At 33.3% G+C, this 6072-nt stretch overlaps 1 long non-coding RNA gene across 1 annotated transcript in view; it reads right to left on the minus strand.

Annotated features, from left to right (window-relative positions):
• Positions 1-1492: 1492 nt before the first annotated feature.
• Positions 1493-6072, minus strand: part of LOC141344920 (uncharacterized) — a 49430-nt gene continuing 44850 nt past the window's right edge. The window contains exon 4 of the long non-coding RNA XR_012356868.1: positions 1493-2134. This is a non-coding gene — a long non-coding RNA (uncharacterized lncRNA). The remainder of the gene's footprint in view (positions 2135-6072) is intronic.

Raw genomic sequence — 6072 nt, forward strand, 5'->3', positions numbered from 1 at the left:
TTTTTTTATTTAGTGCAATGTTTTGTCATTGCAAAATTTTAGTGTAATTGCATCAACATGTTTACTTATTTTGTGACCACACTCAACAAAACTGAATAAATGTGAATTCATATATTGATACCAGACACCTTAAGGATAATGTGTACCAAAAATCTTTGTCATATCTTTATGTTAACATACTTTACTAGCCATGCAGCCATCATCTTCCCAAGGTGCAAACGAGAATTAAACTTCTCTGGTCATGCACTAATCATGTGAAACTGCACATATTCAATTGAGACCCTTTATTTTTTCAGTATTTGCAGGAAGTGCACTAAAACATCAGTCAGTAAGGTTTTTAAAGCTTTATAAATGAAAACCTTTTTTATGGTCACTATTGTGAGCGGTGGGGTTATGGCCCGTTTACTCTGGACCTCAAAACCAGTCATAAGGGTCAATTTTTAAAACTTTTTGAGATTTGTACATCATCTGAAATCTGGAATCTGAAGGTGCAAAACAATCTAAATATTGAAGAAATCCCCTTTAAAGTTGTTCAAATGAGGTTCTTAGCAATGCATCTTACTAATCAAAAATTAAGTTTTGATATATTAACGATAGGAAATTGACAAAACATCTTCATTGAACATGATCTTTATTTAATATCTTAATGAATTTTTGGCATTTAAGAAAAATCGAATATGTCAAATATGTGACCCTGGACCACAAATACCAATCATAAGGGTCGTTTTTTTTATTTTTGAGATTTATACATCATCTGAAAGCTGAATAAATAAGCTTTTTATTGATGTATGGTTTGTTAGGATTAGGGCGAGATACATCTATTTGAAAATCTGGAATCTGAGGGTGCGAAAAAATCTAAATATTGGGAACATCGCCTTTAAAGTTGTTCAAATAAAGTTCTGAGCAATGCATATTACTAATCAAAAAATAAGTTTTGATATATTTACATTAGGACATTTACAAAATATCTTCATGGAACATGATCTTTACCTAATATCCTAATGATTATTGGCATATAAGAAAAATCAATACTTTTGATCCATACAATGTATTGTTGGCTATTGCTACAAATATGCTACTTATGATTGCTTTTTTGGTCCAGGGTTACATTTTTACTCCATTTTTATTTCTACTCCTTATATGTTTGAGTGTAGGCCTATAGAGTCATTATTCATGTCTTGGCTGTTAATGAATGAACAATTAACATAAAAGTGGGCTCTAAAAGGAAAAACTGTAGAAATGATTTCACCAAACTAACAACTATTCAGTGTTAATTTATTTTAAGTACATGAAGTGTTTTACTATCTGGTGCCTAACAGGATCAAAGCAACTGGTAACATTTATCCTACATCTGCTGAAAGACTAGATTAAACCCAATTCAATCCAGTTTAGACCATCAATTTTACTACATATAGAAACTATAACATATTTAATCTTTTATCTCACACTTATAAATGTCTGACTGTCATTGCATTATGAAGCACAAACACACTTTACAAATACGCAAAACTTTTATAAATGGCAAAGTCATGTATCATATAGATGCTTTACTGAAAATCATTACATTCAGTATCACTGAAGTACATATACAAAGATAAATTACAGCTTTACTGATATGCAGTTGCTCAGTGCAGTATTAATTATTGAATCAGGTGAATGAAGAGTTTCTGAGGGTCAATACATTAGTGGATCTAACCTACAGGTCTGAGTGTTATTAAAAAATTCATTTAGAGATTTTATAATTCATACAGAGAGCTTGAAGTGAGCGTGTGTGCGAAATAGAGCAGTTATGTGCCTATGCTGAAATGCAACACTAAGCGTGTTTAGCAAAATAACAGCATGAGCATTTCTAGATTCACCTGGTTTAATGTGCTTCTGCAAGCAAATCGCCACAGTGTTTTAGTTTTCTACACTTAAAGTCAGTGAAAAATTGAACAAGATCATAAAAACCAAAGGCAGGGCCAATGAGCCACAAAAGAACCATGTTTCTGATGGTGTTTGTTTGTTTGCATCAGTCTGCAGGTGAAGTTATGATGCTGAATTCATCCTCCAACTCCATCTTCGTGAATCTTTAGGGCGAAAGAGGATGCCATCAGCAGGTCAGATCCATCTCAGTTTGTCTTTCACATCTTTACTGTGGAAAAGAGCATAAAAATAACATCAGTCCATCATTCTGTGTGTATAATTGTATTTATAGGAGTCATACAGATTAAGTGACAGATAAAAAGCATTAAATATTATACACATTCTTACAAAAACATACCACAGTATTTTTTTAAGAAATTCCAAGGTACTGCTTACATTGTAAAATCATAGTTTATTCATTCACACTGCAAAATATGCTTTTCTTACTTGGATTTTTGGTCTTGTTTCCAGACAAAATATCTAAAAAATTCTTAAATCAAGGAGGATTTTCTAGATTTTGTTTTCAGAAAAAACAAGTCAAAATGAAGTGAGTTTTGGCTTAGAACAAGCTCAATAATCTGCCAATGGGATAAGCAAAAAAATCTAATTTCAAACTGAAAACAAGATTATTTTTCTTACCCCATTGGCAGATTATTTTGCTTGTTTCAGGCAAAAGCACACTTACTTTCGACTTGTTTTTTTCTAAAAACAAGAGAATTATTTTTAATCATTTAGAAAATCCTTCTTGATTTAAGAGTTTTTAGATATTTTAGCTGGAAACGGCAAAAAAATCAAAGTAAGAAAAGCATTTTTTTGCAGTGATAGTTATCAAATGGCAGTGTTGGGAAAAGTTGCTTTTAAAAGTAATGCATTACAATGTTGCGTTACTCCCTACAAAAGTAACTAATTACGTTACTTTGTTACTTTTTATGGAAAGTAATGCGTTATGTTACTTTTGCGCTACTTTTTAAAATGTGGGCAGATCTTGCTTGTTTGTTTTTTGATTTAAAAAGTTCTGTTTTTGGCAAACGTGAAAGCCCTTTCACACTAAAAGTGAAATGAATAAGCCTCAAGTATATTCACGTCTGTACAGTAAAACGCAGAAGAATAAAGTTCAACACTCTTCAGCAAACAAACAAACAAAAAAAAAACAAAAAACAAATGTTGAGTAAGTTTTGCTTATTAGTATGGATGAATCGGATCATTGAAGGTCAGCAGCGAAGACTTTGGTTAATAAAATGGAATTAAATAAATGATATTTGTACTATTTAACATATTTAATTATTGCAGGATTGTGTCATATTTTGATGTGCATTTCACTGTTTTTCATTTTGAGGAATACTGAATCTGTTTTGTTTGTGAGTAAGATGAATGCATGTTCACATTTATGAAAATATGATTGAAATCTCACTCAATTTTGTATATTTTTTATTTTTTAATTGGTGTGGGTTCTATTACTATTATTGAAATGAATAATTATGTTTGCAGGTCAAACTGACTCTAACTGGCTTTAATACAGTTTGTTAAAAATAACACTATGAAAAATAGTAAATGGCAAACAAATCAAAACAATATCAGATTTAAATTATGACAATTATGAGAATAAAAATGTGAAAATATGAGATAAATACAATTTTATTTAAAATATTTTCTATATTTTTTTTTAATATACTTCACCCTGTGCACAGTAATGTTTTGAGCTTTTAGAAGTGGATATTTACTATTACTAATTATGCTTATTATTTGGCCTTTTATGCTCATTTTGAGTACAAGTTAGGTGATTTCTGACAAGTGTAATTGACTACGTTTTTTTTCATATCAGGGTGTATTTTCCACCTCAAATCAGACACTCATGAGTGACAGACAAATAGCAGTCGTAGTTTATATTGTATTAGTTTACCATGTTAAAACAAATATTTAATGTCTCATGAAACTCCTTTTCACTCTAAAAACAGAATACAAAATATATTAAATATTAAAAATATTTTAAATGTTTGAAACAGCTAGAATGATGACAGAATTTTAATTTTTGGGTGAACTGTCCCTTTAAGGTAATTAAGTTGATGTTTGTAGTTTTGATCACGTGATGCTCATAAAAAAAGCGAGACATTCAGAGGTGTGTATGTCTAGTTTTAAATGTCCCATGGGTTGTGTTATTTGGGTCTCAGGGGGTTTCTTTGCCCCGGAACCAGAGGTCACGTTAGGAACCCAGACGGAGTGTGTGTGTGTTAGGGCTGCACGATTTGGAGAAAAAATCTAATTGCGATTTTTCTGATCAAAATTGCGATTTGCGATTTAAAATGCGATTTACTACTATTTCATAAAAGAGCTACAGGTTTGATATGGTGGTTTTAACAGCACCAAAGAAAGACCAAGCATAATCACAAAGTATGCTACACTGTTCTACTGTTTATTTAAAACCTCTTAAACATTGTTGCCTTTTTTAAAATAAAGTTGTCAGTTATCATGACAAATTAAGAAAATAACTACAGTATCTTAAATAAAATTAACAATTAAAATTCTATAATAAAATATTATTAAAATCTTTTATAAAAAAAAAAAAAAAAAAAAAAAAAATATATATATATATATATATATATATATATATATATATATATATATATATAATAATTTTATAATAAAATATTATTAAAATCTTAAACTTTTAGGAATCCAAACACACTGTAAACAATTTTACATCAGTAAAACACTGAAGATAACCTACATTAAGAGACACTTTGTTGGGAAGTTGAGCCGCTGCTCCCGCTCATCTTTTCCAAATGGCGTTAACGTTATTTGCTCAGTAAATGCAGTAGAGACCTGCACTCCTACGGGAGTATATAGCGGGACCCGAGGCAACCGACTGCGGCGCGGGACAAAACTTGATGGGCGAGTGCGGCTGTTCGGGACGCGGGAAAATAAAATGATTCGCGGGACCCCCGCAAAATAGAAATATCTAAAAAGCAAAATATTGTTATTCATCTATTGCACAAAAGCAGCAAGAAAAACTAGTATATAACTTACAGCTATGATTAGTAAGCACAAGGATAGGCAGTCATCATCAGAGGTGTTTAAGTTAGAATCCACTCACTGCTCAAACATTCTTGCACAGTGCTGAATATTGCGTGCTCGCGAATTAAAACACACGAAGTGTAGACATTGTGAAAGATTCATTGTGCATAATATTCATTGTGTTAGAGCTTTATGAGATCGCATATGAACTGAGATGTCAACTTTAGCTTTGTCTGCTTGCATTCTGCTATGGATACACACAGTAGCTCATGCTTGCTCTTCTGTTAAGAATAACAGTGGTTTGTGAATGTTTATAACAAATATTTTATCAGGAGCGTTTATGCTGGGGTTTTGTGAAATTACGAGATGTTACAAAACTGTTTCATGTAAATTCAATTGATGTACTGAAAAAAAACTATATAGGTTACTTTTATGCGGGCAGGAGCGGAACAAAACATGAATGTCCAGGCGGGAACTGAACGAGATAAACATATTTCTGCGGACGCGGCACTGAAAAATACGTCCTGTGCATGTCTCTACATGCAGTGTTAAAATGCTCCCTATTGGTTAAACTCTGCATCAAACGTAATATAAGCATGAAGACGTAATGTGCACATGAAGCGACCTGTCAGAAACGACTTAGATGCTTGTTACCACATTTGATAATAAATCGAAATAATCGCAGCTCTTGCGATTTGAAAATCGCACCCTTTCAAATCGCGATTTCGGTTTAAAAACGATTAATCGTGCAGCCCTAGTGTGTGTGTGTGTGTGTGTGTGTGTGTGTGTGAGCGGCCAGACAGACTGTGCAGTGACCTGAGCCTATAGACAGACACAGAGGTCGTTGTCCAGGGTGATAGGAGCTGTGTGTGTGTGAGAGAGAGAGAGAGAGAGAGAGAGGGAGAGAGTGTGTGTGTGTGTGTGTGTGTGTGTGTGTGTGAGAGAGAGGGAGAGTGTGTGTGTGTGTGTGTGTGTGTGTGTGTGAGAGAGAGAGAGAGGGAGAGTGTGTGTGTGTGTGTGTGTGTGTGTGTGAGAGAGAGAGAGAGAGAGAGAGGGAGAGAGTGTGGGTGTGTGTGTGTGTGTGTGTGTGTGTGTGTGTGTGTGTGAGTGTGTGTGTGTGTGTGTGTGTGAGTGTGTGTGTGTGTGTGTGTGAGA

The sequence above is a fragment of the Garra rufa genome, chromosome 10, assembly GCF_049309525.1.
Source record: "Garra rufa chromosome 10, GarRuf1.0, whole genome shotgun sequence".
Taxonomy (NCBI): Eukaryota; Metazoa; Chordata; class Actinopteri; order Cypriniformes; family Cyprinidae; genus Garra; species Garra rufa.